Raw genomic sequence first — 12022 nt, forward strand, 5'->3', positions numbered from 1 at the left:
GGATTTAACAAGTAGTTAGAGAGCAAATTTCAAAGAATGTTGTGGGTCACAGTTCCACAACTTCAGCTATTTCCATTATTGTAAAATACAACATACATACAGAAAGGTGTTAATTTTCGATGCACAGTTCAACAAGCAGTTATATAAGTAACTTCAAAAATTGTTATGGTTACGGTTTCACAGTTTCAGTTCTTTACTTATTACACAATACAGGGTATATGCAGAAAGGTGAAGACTTTCAAAGCACAATTCAACAAGTAGCGACAGAGCAGCTTTCAAAGGATGCTATAGGTTAAAGTTCCACCATGCCATTTACCTCCTTCAAGATATTCTAACACCCCAGCATTTTAAAAAAATGTAATTTAATATAAAGTTTCAGTATTCGTAGACCTTTGTAAAATCTTATCTTTGTTGCTACCCCTTCATCTCAATCTCTTGCTCCATCTTCAGAGGTGTCTAGGCAGTGACCACTCTAACTTGTTCATAGTGAAAGGAGGTGTCGACAGTATGGGCAAGGGGCCTGCATCTGATTGCTGTTCTTAAAGAGGCTGTTGCCTCTGGGTTTTAGGATTTGTCTAGCATAGGAACACTCTGGTGGATTTAAGTTTCTGAGACATAAAATTTATCGAGTGAATCTTTTATAGAATCTCAGGTAAGAACCTAGGTATTTGGGGACTACCTTTGGTAAGGGCCTGGCACGCTGTAGCCATTTGGGATGTCTAGCTGAGCTCCCATAACAGAAAAATCCAGGATAGCCTCTCAACAATATTTGGGATCTCTCAATCACTGTGACCTCAGCTTGTTATCTTTCTTTTTTCCCCTTTCTGGTCAAGAAGGCATTTTTTTTTTTTAAATCTTCATTTTATTGAGATATATTCACATACCACGCAGTCATACAAAACAAATCGTACATTCCATTGTTCACAGTACCATTACATAGTTGTACATTCATCACCTAAATCAATCCCTGACATCTTCATTAGCACACAAACAAAAATAACAAGAATAATAATTAAAGTGAAAAAGAGCTATTAAAGTAAAAAAGAACACTGGGTACCTTTGTCTGTTTGTTTGTTTGTTTGTTTCCTTCCCCTATTTTTCTACTCATCCATCCATAAACTAGACAAAGTGGAGTGTGGTCCTTATGGCTTTCCCAATCCCATTGTCACCTCTCATAAGCTACATTTTTATACAATTGTCTTCGAGATTCATGGGTTCTGGTTTGTAGTTTGATAGTTTCAGGTATCTACCACCAGCTACCCCAATTCTTTAGAACCTAAAAAGGGTTGTCTAAATTGTGCGTAAGAGTGCCCACCAGAGTGACCTCTCGGCTCCTTTTGGAATCTCTCTGCCACTGAAGCTTATTTCATTTCCTTTCACATCCCCCTTTTGGTCAAGAAGATGTTCTCCATCCCACGATGCCAGGTCAAGTAGGCATTTTTAATCCCTTGTTGCCAGGTCAGGCTCATTCCTGGGGATCATGTCCCACATTGCAGGGAGATTCATTGCCCTGGGAGTCATGTCCCTCACGGGGGCGGGCAGGGGGTGGGGTGGGTGGGTAATGAATTAATTTGTCGAATTGGGCTTAGAGAGAGAAAGGCAACATCTGAGCAATAAAAGAGTTTTCCCTGAGGTGCCTCTTAGGCATTATTACAAGAGGGCTCAGCCTCCCATTTACATTCCTAAGTTTCCCCTTTGAGCAAGCCTCAAGTCAAGGGCTTGATTTACTAAGTAGTGGGTTACTAATTTCACTTAATGTATATTCTATCCCAAGATAAACTGTCAGTTTCTTACATTGTCTTCACTTAGTTGTACAACCATCATAATTCTCAACTTTAAACAATTATCATAGCATAATACATCCCAGAGTTCTTATCAGCTGTTAATTATTCATCCTTAGTATTAGTGTAGTTTTGGTAAGATATTCCTATTAAATATAGTCTTTAATATGTAATGGGTAGTTTTTCCATACCACTCTGTTGTTAACCCTCTGCAAAAGTGTCATACCTTATAAGTATATCACGCTAACACTTACTTAGCTTTGTGGTGCTACTCTGTGGGTTACATGCCTTTAAACGACCATTTATGAACATGTTCACCTTCAATGCTTCACTGATACTTATAAACCCATTAACAAACTATAGTAACATCTGACCATTCCCATACCATTAAGTTCACCCTCATTATCCTATCTGTACATATTAGATTATCATTCCCCCTTCACTAGATTCTGTCTATCTCTACATCTCCTATATTCTACATTATAAGGCACATTTTACATTTTTCACTTAGTTCACATTAGTGGTAACATACAATATATCTCCTTTTGTGTCAGGCTTATTTCACTCAGCATTATGTCTTCAGGGTTCATCTATGTTGTCATATGTTTCATGACATCATTCCTTCTTACTGCTGCATAGTATTACATCATATGTATATACCTCACTTTGTTTATCCACTTGTCTGTTGAAGGACATTTAGATTGTTTCCATCTCTTGGCAATTGTGAATAATGCAGCTATAAACTCAGTGTGCGAATATCTGTTCATGTCACTGCTTTCAGATCTTTGGGGTATATACCAATAAGCGAAATTGCTGGGTTGTAGGGTACCCTGATATCTAGTTTTCTGAGGAACTGCCAAACTCTCTACCAGAGTGACTGTACCATTATATACTCTCACCAGCAATGACTAAGAGTACCAATTTCTCCACATTCTCTCCAGCATTTGTAATTTCCTGTTTGTTTAATGGCAGCCATTCTTACTGGTGTGAGATGATATCTCATAGTGGTTTTGATTTGCATCTCCCCAATAGCTAGTAAAGCTGAACATTCTTCATGTGCTTTTTAGCCATTTGTATTTCCTCCTCAGAGAAATGTCTTTTCATATCTATTGTCCATTTTATAATTGGGCCATTTGTATTAATGTCATTGAGTTGTAGGATTTCTTTATATATGCAAGATATCAGTCTCTTATCAGATACATGGTTTCCAAATATTTTCCACCATTGTCTTGGCTGCCTAGTCACCTTTTTGACAACTTCCTTTGAGGTGCAGAAGCTTTTGATTTTGAGGAGTTACAATTTTTCTAGTCTTTCTTTTGTTGCTTGTGCTTTGGGTGTAAAGTCCAAGAAGCGACCTTCTAATACTAGATCTTAAAGATGTTTCCCTACATTATCTTCTACGAGTTTTATGGTACTATCTCTTATATTGAGGTCTTTAATCCACTTTGAGTTAATTTTTGTATAGGGTGTGAGGTAGGGGTCCTCTTTCATTCTTTATGTTACAGCTATCTGGTTCTCCCAGTCCCATTTGTTGAAGAGACTGTTCTATCCCAATTCAGTGGATTTGGGAGCCTTACCAAAAATCAGACAGTGGTAGATCTGGGGATTTTTCCTGAATTATCAATTCAATTCTCTTGATTAATATGTCTATCTTTGTGCCAATACCATGCTGTTTTGACTACTGAGGCTTTATAACAGGCTTCAATGTCAGGAATTGTAAGTCTTCCCACTTCATTTTTCTTTTTTAGAATGTTTTTAGCAATGCGAGGCCCCTTTCCCTTCCGAATAAATTTGATATCATCTCTAGATATTTAGCAATTTCTCTTGCAATTTCTTCTTTGACCCACTGATTGTTTAGGAGTGTGTTGTTTAACCTCCAGATATTTGTGAATGTTCTAGATCTTTGATGGTTATTGATTTCCAGTTGCATTCCATTGTGTTCAGAGAATGTGTTTTGAATAATTTCAATCTTTTAAAATTTACTGAGACTTGTTTTATGCCCAGCATATGATCTATCTAGGAGAATGTTCCATGAGCACTAGAGAAGAATACATATCCCGGTTATTTGGGATGCAGTGCTCTCTATATATGTCTGTTGAGTCTAATTCATATATCACATTGTTTAGGTTTTCAGTTTCCTTATTGGTCCTCTGTCTGGTGGATCTATCTATAGGAGACAGTTGTATATTGAAGTCTTCCAGGATTATTATGGAACCATCTATTGCTTCCTTCAGTTTCGCCAATGTTTGTCACATGTACTTTGGATCACCTTGATTGGGTGCATAAACATTTATAACTGTTATTTCTTCTTGTTGAATTGTCTCTTTTATTAGTATATAGTGTCCTCCATTTGTCTCTTATGACATGCTAGCATTTAAAGTCTATTTTATCTGAAATTAGTATCGTTACCCCTGCTTTCTTTTGGCTGTAACTTGCATGGAATATTTTTTTTCCATCCTTCCAATTTAAATCTCTTTCTGTCACTGGGTCTAAGATGAGTCTCTTATAAAAGCATATTGATGGTTCATATTTTTTAATCCATCTTGCCAATCTATATCTTTTAATTGGGGAGTTTAATCCATTCACATTCAGTGTTATTATTGTGAAGGCAGTTATTGAATCCTCCAGTTTATCCTTTGGTTTTTATTTGTCAGATCTATTTTTTCCCTCTCTTGCTCTATTTCCTTTAAGTTACCTTTACTAATATTCTTCATTTCTATGCCCTTCTTCAGGCCTTTCTCTCCCATCTTTTTTTCTCAGCCGGTAGAGCTCCATTCAGTATTTCTTGTAGGGCAGGTCTCTTGTTAATAAATTCTCTCAGCATTTGTTTCTGTGAAAGTTTTAAGCTCTCCCTAAATTTTGAAGGAGAGTTTTGCTGGGTAAAGAATCCCTATCCGGCAATTTTTCTCTTTCAGAATATTAAATAGGTCATACCACTGCCTTCTCACCTCCATGGTGCCCAATGAGTAGTCAGAACTTAGTCTTGTTTCCCTTGTATGTGATGAATCACTTCTCCCTTGCTGTTTTTAGAACTTTCTCCTCTTCAGCATTTGGGAATCTAAACATATGGAATGCTTCACAAATTTGCATGTCATCCTTGAGCAGAGGCCATGCTAATAATCTTCTCTGCATCATTCCAATTTTAGTATATGTGCTGCCAATGCGAGCACAGTTAGTTTTTAATTTTAACTAGGAATTGTTTTCCTTTTCTCTACATGGCAAAGGGTCAAGACTAGACCAAAGTTCCAAGGAGGAAAATTTTTCTTTGGCATTCACTCTTTAACTTCTAGTTGCCCATTTTTTTTACCCCAGATATATTCTGCATGCCATCTTACTAATCCTAATTCGTCCTAGCTAGTCCTTTTTCTCTATCTCCAAAGTGTGACAGTGACTCATTTTATCCACAAGATCAAAATACTTATACCCCACCCACACACTCTATTCCCTTTTACAGCCTTATTTTTCTTCATATCACTTATCCATATCTGACATATATATTTTATATTTTTATTTGTTTATTAACTGGTTCTATTCATTATAATTTAAGTTCCATGTGAGCAAGGATTTTTGTCTGTTTTGTTTACTTCTGTATCCTGGCGTAGAGTTGATGCTCAATAAATATTTCTTAGATAAATGAATTCCTACAGTAAAAAAAATGGAGAAAAACCTGATTGATTGATTGATACCTGCTAAAGCCTCCAAATGATATTTTCATTTTTAAAAAGAATGTCTATAGCCTTTCACCCCTCACCTCTTTCTTTGCAAGAGTGCCTGCATGCCCCTCTGTATGCATTCTTAATAAATTTTCTGCCTGCCTACTCTATCTGTGCTATGCCCTCGAATTCTTTCATGCAGCATGGCCATAACCTAGGAACCCAATGCCAGTAACATATTTTGGCAAGCCAGCCAAGAGACACATCTCCTCTCCGACTGTCTGGACTGGTGAGTACTGGCAGGTTTGGCCATATGCTTTTGCTTTTTTTCTCATTTGGCTTCTGTGCCTAGGAATCCGGGGACTCTGACTGGCTCCCCCAGGACATAATCTTGGTCTACTCTGAGTTCTGTGGCTCCCTCCTCAGAGGGGGCAAGAGCCCATCTCTATGCCATGTAAATCCAAGGAGACTCAGTGCGGTGGGTGATACAGTCTCTGAGATCTTACTGGGGCAGCTTCCTTTGTCATGCAGGAGTTCAACAGGAGCTGAATCAAGTCCCCATGTTTCTCTCTCTTTTCAGTTCTCTGAGACTTCCCCACACTCTTCTCCCCTCTGGGGACCCAGGCCCTTCCTCCTACTGAATCAGTTTCTCTTTTCACCTCTTCAAAAGAGATCCTCTCCTCTGCCTCCATGAGAGTGTCCTTTCTTCTCTGGCTTTCAATGCCTTCGGAGACATTCCATCTTTCACAACCCAAAATTCTGGGCTGAGGACTCTTGTGCCAAGTAATGTGTTTTCTTTGCCCTTCTAGGGAGTCACCTCTGGTTTTTGCATTCCCATGGGAATCAGGTACTTTCCAATGGGAGAGTCTTCCCTCCAGGCCTTGATCTCTTAGTTTCTATTTGAGACACCATGTGGCCAAATATAAAGCGTCCCTTCATCTAGTGCATACTTGTTTTTTATTCCTCAGGAAACAGGAAACTAGAGAACAAAGGTATTCCCAGGAGCATTGTTCTAGACTTCTCTCAGGTAGAACAGTGCCCCCATCTTGGGAGCACAGGTCTAGACATCTCCCAGGGAGGAACAGCCTGGGGATGCCCGGCGACTTTACTCCCAGTGTTCCCAAGGCATTGGGCTGGCAGAGAGGCTGTATGAGTCCCTGACTCCGTGAGAGCATTGTCTTGGAATTCTTCTGGGCAAAGAGAGGGTTCAAGTCCCTGACCTGTGTTTGGAAATCCCGTGGAAGTTTCAATCCAGACATCTCTCAAGAAAGAGGCTGTTCAGGGGTTGAGATCCTGACTCCTCAAGAGCATTGTCCTGGAATTCTTCTGGGCAAGGATGGGATTCAAGTTCCTAACCTGTGTTTGGAAACCCCTCAGAAATGTAGGTCCAGACATCTCTCAGGAATGGTGTCCCAGGGATTCCCTGTAACTTTACACCCCATGTTCCCAAGGCATTGGGCCAGCCGAGAGGCTGCAGTAGGTTCAGGTCCCTGACCTGTGCATGTAAGCTCCTCTGTTTCCTTTTCCAGAGAAAATGGAAAATACCAACAGTCAATATAAGCTAAAAGATGGAGAAGTACAGCCCTCCAATGGGACTCCCAATTACAATACCATCCTACAGTCTGTAAGACACAGAAAATGTTTAGAGATTCCCTATGCCCAGATGGTTACCGGTCTCTATCAAGACAAGGAACTGAAAGGGACTTGTCACTTGTTTTATGCCCATTAGAAGAAAAATCTTCTTGATGGTCCCCTTTTAAGCCAATAGGGAATGCAGTCACCGGTTTGCTAAAAGGCATGAGAGAATGTACCACCAAGCCAGCTAATTATAATATGCTAAGGGGATCACTAATGAGGATGAAAACCGAGCCTGTTCTAGGGGAACTTAATGGAAGCCCTAAAAAAATATATATATATCAGCCTGGACTCCCAGAAAGGTTAGATTTTGCTGGGCACCCATTTCATCTGCCAGTCTGCACCTAATATTCAGAGAAAGCTGCGAAAGCTCTCCATGGGCCCAGAAACTCCCACTAATGACTTGATAGGAACTGCATTTTCTGTCTTTAACAATCAGGACAAGGCCAAGGAGGAGGAGAAGGCAAGGAGAGGTAAGCAAAACACCAGAGAACAGGCTCAGCTTATTGCAGTCACTGTTAAAAGTACTTGGTCCCATCAAGGTCACCTGAATCATGGCTCCAAGCCTCTGGGGCCTTGCTTCAACTGTGGGTCTGAGGGCCACTGGCAGAGAGAGTGCCAGATACCTCAAGACAACCCTCACCTTCGGGACCTACTGGGTCTTGCATCAAGAGTCACCAACATAGGTACTGTATTAGGGATTGCACCATATCATGAAAGGGGGACAGGATGGCCCCTTGAGACCTGCTCCCAGCAAGTAAAGAGGACTAAAGGTGCCTGAGGCTGCATATGACTCTGCTGAATTCACATCTGACCATCAACCTAGAGGAACCTTGTGTGACACTCAACATGGCGGGTATGATTATTGATTTCTTAATTTAATATTACAGCTCCGTACGCTGTTCTGAACTGCCACTCTTGACATCACTCCACTCAGACTTGCCTAGTTATGGGAGTTAACAGTAAAAGCTAAAACTAAAACCTTCACTACCCTTCTCCTTTCTAAGCTTGGAAACATTCTAGTGTCCCATCAATTTTTCATTGTCCCTGAATGCCTCATCCCCTTTTAGGGAGAGAGCTTCAATCCCTGGGGGCTACCTTAAGACTAGTAAACCCAGCTAGTGTTTACCCCCTTGTTTGCCCTAAGGTAACTACTAAATCATGGAAGCCTCCTAGCATCCCAAAGGAGACCCTTGAGCAAATAGACCCATCTGTGTGGAATGAAGGCATCCCGGGATCAGCCTGCTGAGTAGCCCATCCGCATTCAGATTCTCAGTCCTAGATCTTAAAAACACATTTTTCATACCACTCTTAAACCTGATTCAATACTTAATTTGCTTTTGAATAGCAGGGACTAGAGGACAGAATTTTGGCCCAGCTCACTTAGATAGTGCTGCCCCGCAGGATTCAAAATAGTCCCCATATATTTAAGAATGCCTTAGAAGCAAAACTTACTGAACTCCAACTGCCTCAGACCACGGTCTTGCAATATGTTAATTTTGTAAACTAACATCTTACTACTATGAAAGCACTTTTATTGTAGTCATTGCTAACTATAAGCCCCAAATAGATACGGAAAATTAAAGGTTTGTGAAAATAAATTTTCTTGTAGTCAATACTAATTAACATTTAATCAGCCTGTCTAAGGCAGTATGGTTTGTCCTAAAATAAAATAGCTAGTTTTAATATTATATCAGAATAATATTCTCACTAATGTTTAAGTTGACCTCATCATCATTTATTTCAGAAAACAAGTCTTCTCACTCATAAAATAAAACTGTTACAAAATACTCTTTCACATTGTAAAAGTGAGGTGCTAAAATAGTTTAACATATTACACAGGAAGTGTTTGGGAAGTATTACAATAATTAGAAGACATTTTCTATCCTTCTTTAGGCTAAGTTTCTATACATGAAATATTATTCATATATTTAAAAATTGCATAAAATTTCTAAAGACTTGACAATATTCTCATTATTAATGTCATTTGCAAAGTCCCTTGAGGGACTAAAGAAAAACATAGAACTTTTAAACTTGCCTACCTGGAGAATTCCTCCTATTCTTCTGAGAAATAAGGGCTCCCAATTTAACAAATCAAGCCTTCGATCTTAAACCTTAACCTTATGAAACTTATTTCTGTACAGCAAAACTAAGCCTACTTAAAATTAATGCCTAAGAATCACTCCAGAGAAACTCTTTTATTGCTCAAATGTGGTCTCTCTCTCTAAGCAAAACACTACAAACAAATCCACTAACGTCCCCGTACACGGGACATGATTTCCAGGGATGTAAGTCTTCCTAGCAAATAAGACATGACTCCCAGAGATAAGCCTGGCCCTTGCATCATAGAATTAGTTGACCAAAAGAAAGAAAATGAAATTTCAGTAGCTAAGAAATTTCAAATAGAATTGAGAAATCATTCTAAGTTACTCTTCGGCAAATTTCAGTTAAAGTCAATAACCATCAGAAACTTAGAAAATTCACAAATACCCAGAGGTTAAACAACACGCTCCTAAACAATCATTGGGTTAAAGAAGAAATAGCAAGAGAAATTGCTAAATATATAGAGACAAATGAAAACGAGAACACAACATACCAAAATCAATGGGATGCAGCAAAAGCGGTACTCAGGGAGAAATTTATAGAACTAAACACATTCATCAAAAAGGAAGAAAGAGCCAAAATCAAAGAACTAATGGATCAACTGAAGAAGCTATAAAATGAACAGCAAACCAATCCTAAACCAAGTAGAAAAAAAGAAATAACAAGGATTAAAGCAGAAATAAATGACATAAAAAACAAAAAAACAATAGACAGGATAAATAAAATCAAAAGTTGGTTCTTTGAGAAGATCAACAAGATTAACAAGCCCCTAGCTAGACTGACAAAATCAAAAAGAGAGAAGACCCACATAAACAAAATAATGAATGAGAAAGATGACATTAATGCGGATCCGGAAGGAATTTAAAAAATTATTATGAAGAACTGTATGCCAACAAACTGGATAATGGAGAGGAAATGGACAATTTCCTGGAAACATATGAACAACCTAGACTGACCAGAGAAGAAATAGCAGACCTCAACCAACCAATCACAAGCAAAGAGATCCAATCAGTCATCAAAAGGCTTCCCACAAATAAATGCCCAGGACCAGATGGCTTCACAGGCGAATTCTACCAAACTTTCAAAAAAGAACTGACACCAATCTTACATAAACTCTTTCAAAACATCGAAGAACATGGAACACTACCTAACTCATTTTATGAAGTTAACATCAATCTAATACCAAAACCAGGCAAAGATGCGACAAAAAAGGAAAACTACAGGCCTATCTCCCTAATGAACATAGATATAAAAATTCTCAACAAAATACTTGCAAATTGAATCCAAAGACACATTAAAAAAATCATACACCACAACCAAGTGGGGTTCATTCCAGGCATGCAAGGATGGTTCAACATAAGAAAATCTATCAATGTATTCCAACACATTAACAAATCAAAACAGAAAAATCAAATGATCATCTCAAAAAGATACTGAAAAAGCATTCAATAAAATCCAACATCCCTTTTTGATAAAAACAGTTCAAAAGGTAGGAATTGAAGGAAACTCCCTCAATATGATAAAGAGCATATATGAAAAACCCACAGCCAGCATAGTACTCAATGGTGAGAGACTGAAAGCCGTCCCTCTAAGATCAGGAACAAGACAAGGATGCCCGCTGTCACCACTGTTATTCAACATTGTGCTGGAAGTGCTAGCCAGGGCAACCCAGCAACACAAAGAAATAAAAGGCATCCAAATTGGAAAAGAAGAAGTAAAACTGTAATTGTTTGCAGATGATATGATCTTATATCTGGAAAACCTCGAGAAATCGACAATACAGCTACTACAGCTAATCAACAAATTTAGTAAAGTAGCAGGATTCAAGATTAATGCACATAAATCACTAATGTTTCTATACACTAGAAATCAACAAATTGAAGACACACTCAAGAAAAAGATACCATTTTCAGTGGCAACTAAAAAAATCAAGTATCTAGGAATAAATTTGACCAAAGATACAAAAGACCTATACAAAGAAAACTACATAACTCTACTAAAAGAAATAGAAGGGGACCGTAAAAGATGGAAAAATATTCCATGTTCATGGATAGGAAGGCTAAATGTCATTAAGATGTCAATTCTACCCAAACTCATCTACAGATTCAATGCAATCCCAATCAAAATTCCAACAACCTACTCTGAGGACTTGGAAAAGCTAGTAATCAAATTTATTTGGAAAGGGAAGATGCCACTAATTGCTAAAGACACTCTAAAAAAGAAAAACAAAGTGGGAGGACTTACACTCCCTGACTTTGAAGCTTATTATAAAGCCACAGTTGTCAGAACAGCATGGTACTGGCACAAAGATATACATATTGATCAACGGAATCGAACTGATAATTCGGAAATAGACTCCCAGATCTATGGCCGACTGATCTTTCATAAGGCCCCCAAAGCCACTGAACTGGGACATAACAGTCTTTTCAACAAATGGGGCTGGGAGAGTTGGATATCCATATCCAAAAGAATGAAGGAGGACCCCTACCTCACACCCTACACAAAAATTAACTCAAAGTGGATCAAAGAACTCAATATAAAAGACAGTACCATAAAAATCCTAGAAGATAATGTAGGGAAACATCTTCAAAACCTTGTATTAGGCGACCACTTCCTCGACTTTACACCCAAAGTACAAGCAACAAAAGAAAAAATAGATAAATGGGAACTCCTCAAGCTTAGAAGTTTCTGTACCTCAAAGGAATTTGTCAAAAAGGTAAAGAGGCAGCCAACTCAATGGGAAAAAATTTTTGGAAACCATGTATCTGACAAAAGACTGATATCTTGCATATATAAAGAAATCCTACAACTCAATGACAATAGTACAGACAGCCCAATTATAAAATGGGC

At 38.5% G+C, this 12022-nt stretch overlaps 1 protein-coding gene and 1 non-coding gene across 5 annotated transcripts in view; both read right to left on the reverse strand.

Annotated features, from left to right (window-relative positions):
* The window catches only part of PCCA (propionyl-CoA carboxylase subunit alpha), a 599270-nt gene that overhangs the window by 203465 nt on the left and 383783 nt on the right, over positions 1 to 12022 (reverse strand). The window lies entirely within an intron of this gene.
* Positions 4842 to 4951, reverse strand: LOC119507516. Its single transcript, XR_005211274.1, has one exon. It is a non-coding gene; the product is annotated as a U6 spliceosomal RNA (small nuclear RNA).

The sequence above is a fragment of the Choloepus didactylus genome, chromosome 12, assembly GCF_015220235.1.
Source record: "Choloepus didactylus isolate mChoDid1 chromosome 12, mChoDid1.pri, whole genome shotgun sequence".
NCBI classification, from domain to species: Eukaryota; Metazoa; Chordata; class Mammalia; order Pilosa; family Megalonychidae; genus Choloepus; species Choloepus didactylus.